This window comes from Cimex lectularius, unplaced genomic scaffold, assembly GCF_000648675.2.
Source record: "Cimex lectularius strain Harlan isolate CLEC.00 unplaced genomic scaffold, Clec_2.1 scaffold167, whole genome shotgun sequence".
NCBI lineage: Eukaryota > Metazoa > Arthropoda > Insecta > Hemiptera > Cimicidae > Cimex > Cimex lectularius.
In genome coordinates, this window is record NW_019392811.1 from 800,246 (window position 1) to 815,684 (window position 15,439).

Here is a 15,439-nt window from a genome sequence, read left to right on the forward strand (position 1 = left end):
GTGGTTAAAGCAGCGGCGTATTAAGCCGAAGGGCGGGCTTTCGAATCCCGCTCGTGACATTAATTTTTCATTTCAACCAAAAACTTAGATAAAAAGAATAATTAATTGGAATAATTAATATGGTCAATTATGGCCACTAGGAATGTATGAATCTATTTTTTAAAAATAATTTGTAACTTCTATTCTTAAGCATGTTAAACTTCCGATTTACTGAATTTTTTGTGGTTACTTGTGTGCATTAATTAAAATGTGCTCTAAACAAAGCAGATGGTTTTCTGTAAACAATTTCAGTTTTTGTGTTTGGCTTGTTTCATACATGTTGGAAATACTTATACGTTACAAATATTGATGCTAATTGGCTAATTGTTAATTTATTTGTAGTAGAAAATTGTATTATATAATGATTTTTTAAAATTTTTTATCAATAATAAATAAATTTTTGTTTTTATATTTCTTTCAAATAAATTAAATAAAAAATGTCCGGATCATTTACCAAAGCCTAATCGCTGTTTTCGTGATGGCGTAGAGCTGAAAATGAGAACCGCAAGATTAGTCGGCTTGATTAATCAGTATTGATCGGCCGAACAGCACTTTCTGCAAATTGCAGACCAACCCAACAACTCGACAAACGGAATTTGTTTTGTTTAAATTATCCCATTGATCAACAGAGAGGGTCTCAACTATTGAAAAACTTTAGAGTGGGCAGTTTCATCATTGGAGGCTTATTCAAGCATTTCCGAAGTTTTGAATAAACAGCCGCAGAAGGCTTAGTTCCCAATATTTCGACGTTAATTGCAACTAGAAGCTGTATCGCCTAATAAATCGGATCGAATACATGACCGCAGGTTCTGAAATTGATTCAGAGAGCTTTGCAGAAAGTCGAATAGGAAAAAAAGTAACGAAAAACACATTCCCAGGGAACGGATTGAGGCAACATTACACGCCGGCTATGGGATGTGCGTTTGGAAAGCGGCCAAAGGCAAGAACTGCTTCCCATATGAAAATACACTTTGCGAACTACATAATCGGCCCTTTTATTTTTGAAATATGCCCTACACAGTTTAATGTTCCCTTCAGATAAATATATCATAGAAATTTCATTTTTCGCAGTAATGGTTTTTACTAACTTTTCTTTTTAGTAAAAAAAAGAAGAATTATTGGCCGTACTTGATTTCGGATTATTTTTACAGCAAGAAGTAAAAGAATGTAGAATAATAAATTTTACGCAAAAATAAAATAAAAACAAAGATACTGTGTACATGGAATAATGCAACATGAAGATATCGACTCTTTCGAGAAATAGAGATTTAATGATAAAAATGTTTATTGTTATTTCCTTAGGATTTTCTTTATCTTCGTATATTTCTTTATGGATTGTTGTTATGAAATTTGTATCTATGTGTGAAAATTAAAAAAATAACACATCGTTTAAACATCGCTTGTCTTTCTGACAAATGTTTTATAAAATTATTATGTTTTACAATAATTTTTGTAACTTTAGCATATTCCCTACATAAATAAAGAAAACAACACTAAACATTTTATGCTACCGTCAGATGTTGTCAGTTTAACTCTCAAGGCAAGCAGTTTATTTTACACTCCCAGTCTCACTCATTCTGAACAACAATAGTTTTTCTATTTCAATATATTTCACCCACGTAGGTTGGTGGAATATTCAACACGATCACTCTTTACCTTCTCCTACCTTTTACCTTTGCTTAACTATAAAACTAATTTAATTGAGTGACTTCGGGGTACTTAATATTATAAAATATAATAGATAATATTTCATGCTCATAAATACAATCAAACTGAAAATTCAGAAAACAGGGATACTATGTAAGGAGAGAGAGAGAGTAATAGAGACAGAGAGAGAGAGAGCGAGAGAGAGAGAGGGGGGGGGCCAAACGCAGAGGAACTTTTTTATTTCCTGGGAATAGGTTACAATAACCACAAATAATACAAATATGTCAACCATTTAAAACAGCTCTTTGAACGATAGAAGAATGGCTAATAAAATGGAATGACTAAAGTAGAACAATGAAATGCCAAATAAAATGAAATGAGAAAAATTGAATGAGTAAAAGAGAGATGAGGAATAAATGAATATGGTTTTATTTTTAAATCACGCAAATTTAGATGGCAAACGACGTCTCTTTCAATTAACGAGAGAGAGAGAGAGAGAGAGAGAGAGAGAGAGAGAGAGAGAGAGAGAGAGAGAGAGAGAGAGGAGAGAGTGAGAGAGAGGGAGAGAGAGAGAGAGAGGGAGGGAGAGAGAGAGAGGAGAGAGTGAGAGAGAGGGAGAGAGAGAGAGAGAATATGAGAGACAGACAGACGGACAAAGGCAAAGCGAGAGAGAGAGAGTGAAAGAGTGAGTGAAGGGGAAAGCATAGAAAGAGAGAGAGTGTGAGAGAAAGAGAAAGAGTGAGAGGGAGAGAGAGAGAGGGAGGGAGAGAGAGAGGAGAGAGTGAGAGAGAGGGAGAGAGAGAGAGAGAGGGAGGGAGAGAGAGAGAGGAGAGAGTGAGAGAGAGGGAGAGAGAGAGAGAATATGAGGGACAGACAGACGGACAAAGGCAAAGCGAGAGAGAGAGAGTGAAAGAGTGAGTGAAGGGGAAAGCATAGAAAGAGAGAGAGAGTGTGAGAGAAAGAGAGAGAGAGTGAGAGGGAGAGAGAGAGTGAGTGAGAGATTTATAAATATTTACACAAAAATAGATTATGAATCAAGAGACTGAAGAAATATATGCTGATCCATGGAATGATATTGTTCAATTAAATGCGACGCCGAGCTAGTTTACTCTACATCTATCTTACCACAGAAACATTTTTCGTCCACATACACTAGCTTTGTCTAAAAATAAATTGTCCGTGACCACGTCGCATGGCCTATTCTTAATCGGATGGCTAAAATCAATCTTCTTATTCAGTTCTTCCCAGGGTCACCTACCGATATTTATAGTAGGACCATCTCTGGCAATTTGTGGCTCTGGACCTGATGGCTGGGACCTAGAAAATAACCACGTTCCCGTCTCAGAATATCGCTCAAATAAGAAAAAACTTGTTGATAGTAATATGTACATTGGTATGGTTGGCCAATGGAAGCAAACGTCTGTTAGCGCAATTATGACATATGCTGGGTTATGACCTTCAATGTATGGAGAATCTTTGGATGAAATGACCACCAAATCATCTATGTTATCACTGTCGCCTTTTTTCGTTACCTCTGCACTTCAACATGATTTAAAAAGTCCGGATGTTGAAATTATTTTTATATAAGATAAATTGATTTCTTGTCCAATGTGAAATACTTGATGATGCAGGTTTTGTGATCACCGATGTTATTCCGCGTATTTTTGTTTGTGAATGGCCATAGAATAAATAGCTTTGCCTTGTTGTTTGTTTAGTAAATGACTAAAGTTTCTACGCAATTTTTAGAGTGCATTTATAATAATAAGGGATTCATTAAGCCTACTAAATGTGAAAAGTACGCATGACTCACCTGTTGTACATATATAAACAGGCAAAAAATTCCACCCAATTGATTTTGATTTTTTCGATAAAAGAAAATTCCGTCCTTAATTTGTCTCATTGATTTTATCAATAAATATTTGATTATGCTATGTTTTATATTGGGAATATCAATTAGAGGTAAACACGGTTAATCCTTAATCCTAAGCAAGGATAATGGATTTTTCAATTTTTACTTTTTATTTAATTTAAAATGTTTATTCAGTCTCATTTGAATTCTGAAGCAATAAACTGTTTCATTTTCATCTTTTTTTCTTAAGTTCAATTTTTAAACATAAAAATGCCACTTAGTGCTGAGGATGTTGCGCGTGGTGTTGCACTTATTGATGATGGATGTTCCATCAGGTGTGCGTTATCTATTACCATCGGAGTTCTCTAGGAAACACTGCGAGACGCCGTTAGACGTTTTTGAGAAACTGGGTCCTACCATACAAGGCCCGATTCTGGACGTTCTAGGGTAACAGAACCACAGGATGACAGTTTATTTTTTACTTTGAGAATTTTGCGAAATTGGCACCTTACTGTTGTTCAAGCGATACATCAGCCGAAATGAACCGTACGAAGCTCACTACTTCCCAGAGCCAACCTTTCCAACGTAGTTCAGTTATGGTTTGGGCGGGAATTTCAATGGAGAGTCGCAAAGAGTTGGTTGTTGTTCATGGATGGTCGTTGAACATTTCCTATCCTCGATGAAATCAGCGACAATCCTGTTCTAATTCACGATAATGTTCGTCCACATGTCGCTCGCATAATACAAACGTACCTTAACAGCATAACATCAGGGTCTTATCCCCACTTGAACCACATCGAACATTTGTAGGATATCAAAGGACGAATAACAGCACGTACATCACTCCTTCATACACTCCACTATCTTGAAAGGACTATTTTTAAAGAATAGGTTAACCTCCAGCAAAGACTTTTCCAGATTGGTAGAAAGTATGCCGAGGCGTCTTCGAGATTTAATTAAGGCAAGAGGAGGAAATACGCGATATAGAAATGTTAATTAAAAATCTAAAACAAATTTTATCTGACCGTCTTTAATTTTTTTAAAATTTGCCTTAGCATTTTATTTTTATTTTATTTTACTTTTTTAGACAAAGACTCATTTATTAAACGTTAAAAACGTACGACTTTGATTAATATATAAAATATGTATAAACCAAGTTATATTACAAATGGGTGGAATGTTTTGCCTGTCAGTGTATTTAGGCTTGTTTCCGCCTTGACCCAAATGTGCATTGAATAGTACAATGTTTCAAGCGTGTTTCTTCTTTAGTTTTATGATTCATCTAGGTGAAATACAACCAATGCCTTAAACCACATGGCACGAACTATCAATATTCAACACTATTTATTCTATAAACAGTTTGCCGGGTTAACTGATATTTACGCATTTGCGCTGAGCAAGGTACATATATCCGATGAGAAGGAGAGGCCAAAGGGCATTATTACTCTATTAATATTAAACATGACTGATTCCTGAATGGTAGGAGGAGAGCGTGATGTTTATAATTATTCATGATCCAGCCCCAATCTACTTCGCTTCTCCGTAACACTGATTCAGTGTTCACTTAATTACTATGACTTGCTTCCGACCTAAAATTTCTGCTGTAATTTTGATTATGCTAACAAGTCGAAATATGCTAAATTGTATTTTTCCGAATTGAAAATGTTCATTATTATTCTATTAGGTAATAGTAATTCCTAGCTATCTCATGTCACATAAAGCAGGTGACGTGGCATTTATCGGTCTTCAATGTAAACGTTTTATGTAATATTAACAATGAAGATAAGGAATTGCCTGATAATTTTTGATTACTTATTTTTATATACCTTTCAAAGCCACAGATAGAGAGAAATAGATAAATTTGTAAGAGAGTAAGTTTGTAAGGTAGAGAGAGTGAAGGCTAGTGAAGAAGAGAGAAACAGAAGAAAGAGAGAGACCAAGAGAGATAAAAGTTTAATAGAGAAATTATATATATATAATTTCTCTCACCTCTATTACTCTATTAATTTTATATAATTTCATAATTGTGTATTAAAACTTTTATCTTTCTTGGTCTGTCTCACGCTCTGTTTCTCTCTCAGTGTATATATATACAGGGTGTCCCAGTTCCTTCTGAAAAAACTCAGGGTATCGATTCTACTCTTCGTTTGGAGCAAAAAATTTTCATAAAGTTCTCTATTTTGACGATATTCAATTTAGGTTTTTTCAACTTTTTACTACCTTACCACAAAAAAACTCTTACAAAATGTTGAGACTACAACAAATCCAATTACACTATTTTCTGAGATACTTCTTGAGAACGCTAAATTTTCTGTAAGATACTTCTATTTGAATTAATCTGAATGACATAAAATGTTAGTCAATATCAGTTGGAACATGTCAAAATTACAAAATTTAAAATTTTGGTCATGATTGCACGTTCTACCGAGGTTACAAAAAATACCTATAACTTGTCAAATTTTACAAAACTTCATCTAATATGTTTTACGTTGATATATCCAGGTTTTTAAATAACGTTCTAGTAGAGTTGAAAAATAACAATTGAATGTTCGAAAACGTGAGTAAGGTAAATTTGAAGGGGGGTAGAAATAAATCAATTAGAACTCGCTTTGTAAATTAAAAATGACACATCTGTAATCTCACAAAAACCATTTTAATGTTTAAAAACATTTTATTGTAAAGAAGTATCTTACAGCGTATATATATGTATATATATATATATATATATATATAGTGAGAGAGTGAGAGGGAGAGTAGAAAGGTAGAAAGAAGTAGACAGAGAAAGAGAGATAGATAGATACATAGAAAGAGACAGAGAAAGAGAAAAGGGGGAAAGAGAGAGTAGAATGCAGAAAGAAGTAGAAAGAGAAAGATAGGTAAATAGAGAAAAAGAAAGATAAATAAATAGAGATAGCGAGAGAGAGAGAGAGAGAGAGAGAGAGAGAGAGAGGGAGGGAGGGATGGTGAGCGAGAGGGGGAGAGGGAGAGAGAGAGATATTTGATTTATTTTGTTAAACGATTTATTTTTACAAATCTCGCATAGTTTGGTCAATTGGACCTTTCTTGCATTTAACGAGAACTGACATTTTAAAATTTGAAATTTTTAAAATGTTAGTTATTTTAAAATTTGGACTTACACACAAAACTATAAAAATTGAAAATTTAAGCTGAATTTAGAAGAGTAATAATAACTAATAAAAAATTAAATTCATTTACCTGTATCAAATCAATAAAGAAAAAAATTTATATAATTACAAAATTTAAACAATGTTATAGATTACAATGCGAGAGAGAGAGTTGTTATTATATCACTATTTTAACGGTTTTATTAAAATCTTTACGTTACTAACGTTGCTTGATGTACTTCTAATCGAATACATTTTGTCAAGTGTCTAGAAATTTTCCTCTGGCTTTTTATCGGTTCTCACATATGGCAGATATACTTTTATGATCATTGGGAGACGCTTCTGTTCTGTTTTTCTTGAATCAATACATTGCAAAATTAGCGTGTTTCTTTTTTAAATGTAAAGCTTGTTTGGTAGTCCTCACGGAATCGTTTTATGCCTTGACCTTAGAGTGTAGAAAAAGAGATAAGGACGGCAAACTGTTTTGTGTTAACACGAAGGTCTTTAATAACAGTGTGCTAGATTTAAAAGCAATCAGAGTTCTGCGGCTCCACCATTGGAAAACATTTTATTTCATCTTGTATTCCGATTTCTCTTTCGGCGTCTTTCCCCGGTTTCTTGAGCGGAGAGGAAATTGCGTCCTCGGAGGTCATGATTGACTTTTGATGCCGGGAAGGGAGAGTCATTTGCCGAGAAAAGATCTCAACGAAAAGAACGGTATCAGAGACGCTATCAGGCGTGTAAAGAGGGTGAAAAGGTATGAGGGTCGGCAGACATTTTTGAAATTGAGTTTACCCAAGGCGCTATTGAATCCAGGGGCCAGGTGCTCATGCTAAATTTATGCAGATTCACAGCCGAGCGGATGTCTCCATAGGGATGGCACAAATTTCACGATGTCTCACCCAACCTCGTAACGACATTTTGATGAATTCTTACTTCCTTCCGTGCCCTGGACTACCCCATAACATTTAATAATCAAATTTTAAGTAATTTTCATACCATTTCACTTTAAATTTCTTGTTTCTAATTCTGAAATCTTCATGCCTGACATCTCTGCACACAGGCCAAGATTAACTTATATTTGAAAATTACAAATGGCGGCTGTATGAAAGTTGAAATGTGCCAGAAAACCATTCGCTCTTTGTCAATGCTTATGTCACATGTTAAAACATTGTATGTTGTATGTTAAACCTCTATGGTTCATTGGGCCGTTTAGAGAGTTTCTGAGCTTTAAAAGCTGTTCTTACCACTTTGTCGAACTACCGCTTAACTTTTAAATTGATTACCTATTAACCTTTTATTTTATCTAAAAAAAAAAAATAGGCGATTTTCCAAACAATAAAGTCGACAAATGTGCCAACTACCTAATAATCAAGTACTAGAAAATTATTCATAATTGAATATTGTCATACGAGCTAATTGAGGAGGATAATTATTCATTTTTGGCAAATATGGAAAAGTGCAACGGAAAACGGTGAAAAAGAGTAATTGTGTTAACGAACAACTCTCCTGTTTTAATGAAAATAACTTTTATTTTATCATTTAATAAACGAAGAATAATTACATTCGTAATTAAAAATGACAAATGAACAGTTGAAATTTTATCATAGATGATAAATGTAATAATTCATACTAACGATATTTGAACAGTTTGAAGTTGGAAATCTTAAACAAAATTATCTGACTCCACGAATCTCGATCTAAGGAACTGTTAATTACTTTCCTTCTTAATTTTCTCTCTTCAGATGAAATTTATGTTATTTCCTTAATGTTAAACAATACCAAATTCATTTTTTGGCAAATTTATAATTCAAAGGATTTCCATTTAATCTCAATAGATGTGGTATGACCTTTGCAAAGATTATAAGAGCCTAGGCAGATAAAACATTTGATATAGGGTTGTAAAATAGGTCCGTAGCGCATTTTAATAATTCGATTTTTTCTTTCTTGTGTTTTAAAAAACTTTTATTTATTGATTAATGTTTACACCCTCTGGAAAAAGGATTTAACCCTGAAGCGGAAATGATGATTTAAAATACGCATTGGTCGTCTTTAAACGTTGATGATGACCGAATTCAAGCTTTTATCACAGATAGCCCACATTCCGCAACACCAGGCGTTCCAGAGACACTTGAAATATTTCATATTTGGGGTGTTTGAATGCATCGGACAGCAGGCAGATAGGTTTGTTGGGGCGATTCCTCACAAATTAAGTGAGTCGAATTCAAATCAAATTCATCCATATACTCTATCTATGATTTTCTCATGAAATACAACGTAAATGGCTCATTTTGAAAAAGATTGACAACTGGGATAAATTTACAACAATGTTTAGACAGAAAAATACTGGGAGAAACACAACGACCAACTTTTAACAAATTCTCCTGACGGATAACATCCCAAGAAGGCAATATTCTGCATTTGGTGGGTGCTTCCTCCGTTCTACCAAAACGCTAATTCTGGTGTACTCTGCCCTCAACTGGAGCATTAAACATCAGTAATTGTTCAAAAGCGACCGGCATTGGTTAACCGCAGGTGGGGTGTTTTCCATCACGATAACTCTCCTCCTCGGGTGCCTTTTCAGACGTGCCAAAAACTGTTACCGCTTGGCTCGGATGTACTACTCCACACAACATATTCGCGTGAAATTGTTTCTTCCGATTTTCTCTTCTTCCAGGCTGCAAAACTAATGAGCAAAACTTAACTTCACTGGAGGAGTGCAGAAAATACACCAAGGAGTACATCGCTGATAAACTTGAGAATTGGGGCTTGGTGGTCGAAAGTTGATGACCCTCTACACACAGAGATAATCAAAAGGAACAAAACTGTTTCTAACTGGAATCATTAATCTGCTATTAACGCAATAGTGACGCGGATTCACACACGAAGCTATTCACCAGAGATCGAAATCCCTAATTTTTTAGTTGACCCCGCGGTTCCATTTTCACCGTCTCTCTGAACTTTTTTCTGACGCCTAAGGAAAGCTGTTTCATGCAAATTGACACGGCACTCATCAATGGAAGGTCTGGGCGGAATAGGATCTCAGCTACTCAGAATTTGGCCCCGACCCTCTTCGAAAATTAGTTTCTTCGATGGAAGAACGCCGGCAACAGGTGACTTCACTCACACATGTGTTGGGAGCTCCCGAAAATGGCGCCAGAAAGAGTACAATAAACTATATAAAGCTGCAGTGCACAGGGGAACTTCACCTGCTCCTGGTAACAAAAAAAAATTAAACTCCAAATAGTTTTGTAATTGAGTTGAAGAACCAAACATTGAGATATGGAATCGAATAGGCTTTCCTTTTCATTCCATCATTAAAACGGGATCTTTTTCAACTTCTCTCAAAAATAATATGTTCACCTGTAATTGTAAATCTTGAAAATCGCCCGAAACTAAGCAACTTCACTCACTAATGACTCGGCAGTCGAGTTTCCTGGAACTGATTAGTAGCGTGTCAATTATCAGAGGCATCATCTGGGTGTCTCATTTTTTTGCACTTGAAATGACTCATTGAGAATTAATTAGTATTTTGAGTCAATAATCAGTTTTTTCTGTAGCTCCACGCGTAGACGTCCTAAAGGTCTCGTATTCGAATCCTTGAATTCAAACCCAAAAATCAAATGGTTGATATTATGACCTCTGCTATTACCCACTTATAAGTCTCGATAATTAACGGTTAAATAATTATCATGAAAAGAGAAGAACCAAACAAAACATTCTGCCCCAAAAACATGGATTCCCACCCTTTTTTTTGTTACTATGCGTTCGTTACATTACCTGACATACCAGCATAATAAGCATACATGTTTGAATTCGTTAACGAGCTGGAGTTCAAAAAATCCAGACGCACGCGTTGGTATGCTTAATGTAGAAGAAAAACTCTTTCAGAAAATGATGATAATGTGAAGAAGTAGAGATTCAGAGGATATTTATATTTATTTATTTTAGATTCTTTTGGCAAGCTAGCCAAATCAATGACTTCTCTTACGTCCATAGTGATCAGCAACATGGTTTCTTCCTTTTGCATCCGTGTTGATTGCTAAATCTATATTATCGTGTATGATTGATTAATCAATAGTTGGTTTTTATATCAATTCTGTTTCTTTTCCAGAATGATTAAGGTCATTATTATCTTCTCCTTCATGTTGCACCTTTCGGAAAATCTATGACTATTTTATTTTTATCAAAACCAAATAAACGGACACAAACAGAGAGAAAGTGTGGAAAAGTTATTATTTAATATCTCTGCAATATCAGTTATTAAAATCTAACCGTTATTAAAAAAATATTCTAATAAATTTTTGCTGAGTTCGGCAAAAAACACTCGTGACTTTTACATCATCGTACCATATTGCATCAAACTTTCTTTTCTTTTGCAACAAAGTACATAATAATATTTTTTATCAGGACACCTTTTGAAAATAGTGAAAATAATTTTTTATCAACTTTGTTTTTACGCAAGGTGTCTCTGAACTAACCGCACGTTATGAACGTAAATGACTATTAATATGGACGCGGGAGTCTCTCACGGTACCGTCCTCGGCCCTCTACTGAACTCGGTATATCCCTTTCAGTCCCGACAGCACTATCCTACTGCCATTCTATCATCGATCTTCACCCCGATATTGCTCACCGAACCTGGAGACACACCTATATTCGATTGAACAATGTTTCACAAAAGACGAATCTAACTAAACACCAGAAAGACCCAAAACATAACCCAATTAATTAAGGTTTTAAGTTGAGATAAAAAAGTCAGTGTCACGAGCGGGATACGAACCCACGACCTTCGGCTTGATACGCCGTTACTCTACCACTTGAGCTATCGTGAGCGAAGGTCGTGGGTTCGTATCCCGCTCGTGACACTGACTTTTTTATCTCAACATAAAACCTTGATTAATTGGATGATAGTGGTCAAGCGGACCAAGAAAAATAGTGAACCAAAACATAACCTTCACCCTCGCCCTTCTTCCCACCAAAAACCTCACCCTAGGGCTGTATGTAGACAATACATATTTCTCACCTGGAATCTTCATAGCCTACTCAAAAGGATAGAACTGAACCGACAATACCTATTACTTAAATGACTATTAGACAACAGATCAAAACTCTTCCTTGACACTAAAATACTCATATATTAGTCAATACTGAAACAATACTGAAACAAGTGTGGACTTACGGCATAGAACCATGAGGTTCATCCAACCCTTCCTCATATCCGCCGAATCCCGACCTCACAATCACGAAATCTGTAGATCCATTGTCAGCACCTCGGTTCTATGTTTTTTACCACACCGTCCATAACGACCTAAACGTTTCATTTTTAAATAAGTTGTAAAATCCTACAATAATTCCACTCGCTTTGATTCCAACTCTAATCCCCACGTACAATACCTTTCCTTCCAATTTCTTCCCAGCAACCCCTTTCGACGACTAAAAAGGTCGGTGATCAGCTTTCAGATTGTGAAAGTGATTAAGTAAAGGTAGCTCATTTAGGAGTGCTTGCACTGGATAGGTGTTCCACTAGATGTGTTTTCGTTGTTGTTTTAACTTGAATTATCCCAATAACCCTGTAACTTATCGCGCTTCGCGCAAATTTTTGCTCTGTTGCCAAAAAAATGATTACGTTAACAAACATGTAAAGATTCTTTTAATTACATTTTTTTCACAGTTTGTTTATATAATTTTCAGTATCCTTGTTGAACTCGGAGGTGTGCTAAATCAAATCTAGCTGGTCGATTCCAGATTCACTTATCCTCAGGGTAGTTTTGGATGTCATATACGTTTTGGCATTTCGACATTATTGTACATTTTAAATGATTAAACAAAAATAAAGTTTCTTGTTTGTTGGTCTTTTAACTAGTAAATTTTTTTTAAAAGAAATTAGTGACCAAATTGATTATGCATATTATCTGGATATGTTGTGAATTTATTTTAGAAATTGTATTTGCATTTGTATTGTAAAGTGAAACTACGGTGGAAAACATTTTGTAGCAGGTGGAAAACGAAAGGTTTTTGATACACAACACGTGTGGGACCATAAACGGGAAATGATATATAAATAGTTAACGGGGTTTGTTATGCACCAGGGGGCAGTAAGTCTGCAGTTGGAGCCGGAAATTTGTCATAGCGTGAGCGTAAGTGAAGCCGGAAAATGAAAACAAATCCGCGGAACAAAAGGGCGATGGGGTGCGCCCTTTGGGAAATATAAGTCGTCGCCGCGGAGTCCCCAACTTGGCCCTACGGAATTGCCTTTAAAAATGTAGGGCCGACTAGGCCGGCCTGAGGTCGGATTTGTTTAACTTTATTACGCCCCGGAGTCCGGCGCACCGTCCGACGCACTGATTGAGAAATATGAGATCCTCTGCTCTCGCATCCGGCTACATCACTGTTTACAGCCTGGGGGTCTTTACAAGCGAAAGCTCTTTTGGCCTCCTCGTCTCACGGCCCCTGGGCAAACATAAATATTCACAGGCTACTGCGACATGGTCCGACGATGTGCAAGGGGCGAAAGCACGTGGACTTCGGCTAACTGTTACGACGATTTATGCATGTTTCAGTTCAGATGGCATATTGGTAATTAAATGCGGGCCTGCTCCAAATACGCTTGCACTGCATACAAATTGCATAAATTGTTAATTAACTTTTGATATCAGTGAGACCGAAATTAATCATGGTTCGCCTATCCTCGTTATTAGAGTCAACAGTACCGGTAAGTGCTTTCTCTGCAACAGGCAGAATTTTTAGATTTTTTCTTCTTTTGTTTATTCCTTGAAAACAAATTTTTAGTTTTGTTTATTTATTAAAAATTTACAGTCCGATTCCAGCAGACGATTGATAACCATTGCAGTTATGTGCAATTATTTCTATTTTGATTATCTAATAAATTACTTTTTTCATCCTCGTTAATGTTAAAATGCTTATATGCTAGAAGTATTTCGCAATAATGACTTTTAGTATTTAGCACTTCCTTGTTTGTGTAACACACCTTTATTTAAAAGATTACATAAATGATTATTTAATGACCAATATTGCTTCATTAATGTGTTCTGACAAAACAATAGCAAAAAACATATTAGAGCACTATATTATAAATAAAAACAATCAAAGCTCTATACTTTACAAAGTGAAATTTCTCGATGAAGACAGGGTATATTCAACTTGCAGTTTGGTTACACATCATTTTGGTCTGCTGTTCGCGTTGTTTTGGAATGTAAAATGCGCTTCGGCATCCCGCATTCTCAGTGCTTAACAATAACTCCGTTTAACACCTTCACTGAGGAAGGCGAGAAGCGTTTGAGTTGGGTCAGCTGATATTTCCGAAAGACCGAGGTAATCGGTAACTTAAATCAAATTGCAAGTTGATTCGGTTTTTATGTTTATAAGGTTAATGTAACTTCACGATCTACCGACCGAGATGTGTAGATAGGTAGCTCTTCACTGAAGTGGACGTTTGCCGAAACATGTTTGAATGTTCAACAAGAATCGAATGATGACGGACCCAATAAGTGATGACTAAATGCCGGCTCATCATGAGCTCACCGACACGCAGATAACCACCCACATCAACTCGGTAGATAGATACATAAATGAATAGTTAGATAGATAGATCAAAGAGATAGCTACAACAGAGTAAAAGTGATGGCGAAAAAACGATAGAATGAGAGAGAAACTCTAAAAATAAGAGAGAGAGAGAGAGAGAGAGAGAGAGAGAGAGAGAAAGAGAGAGAGAGAGTAAGAGAGATGAAGAAAAAAGTAAAGAATGAAACAAAATATATAAAAACGAAAAACAAAGAGGAAAGAAACAATGATAGTGAGAGATGCAATGATATAAGAGAGGGAGAGAAGTGAGAGAGCCAAATACGAAGAAAAAAAGAAAGAATACAGATAAAAGATGGATTGAAGCTAACAAAATAAAAGGAAGGAAGAAAGGGAAACCTAGAAGGAAGGGAATAAAAGAGGTTGAGAATGAAGTGTAGAGTAAAACGTTTAGTAAAAAGAAAGAAGAATATACAAAAAAAGAAAGAAATGATATGGAGTGAGAAATATGTGTGGAGAGAGAGTCGAATGTAAAAAGGAAAGTAAATATATACGGGATATAGAAACAGCAAGAGTGATTATATGGAAAAAAAGAGAGCAAGGAACATAAGTGACAGAGAGTGAGAGAAAAGACTAAAAAATGAAAGATATAAATCGAGAAAATGAAAATGAGTGAGTGAGAGAGAGTGAGAGAGTGAGACAGAGAGAGAGAGAGAGAGAGAGAGAGAGAGAGAGAGAGAGAGAGAGAGAGAGAGAGANGAGAGTGAGAGCGTAAATGTGAGTGAGTGAGAGAGAGGAAGAAGGAGAAGAGAGAGAGAGAGTTGGGAAAGATCGGGTAAGTTGGAGCGGAAGATAGTGGGAGTGACAGTGGAAAAAATGCAAGAAAAAGAGAGAGACTTTCCACCTCTCTCCACACTCATTTTACAACATTGACTTGAAAAGAAAGACCAACAGGTCGCAAATCGACTGCCACTTTAATTAAAATTGATTATGTCGGTTAGTGTGAGTTGATAAGCTGTGGATTATTATTTTGGGACGCAACGGATTTGTGGGATTTTCTGTCTCTGGGTTTTAGTACTTCTTTCACAAACGGAATATCAAAATCATTGCGGATTTTATGATTGGACCATGTAGATTACTGTTTCGAAGGATTACGGATTGGTATTAGGCTTTTGAACGGTAGTACATAAGCCAGGAAAGAATTTCATTTGAAACTTATTTGTAATATCTTTCAATC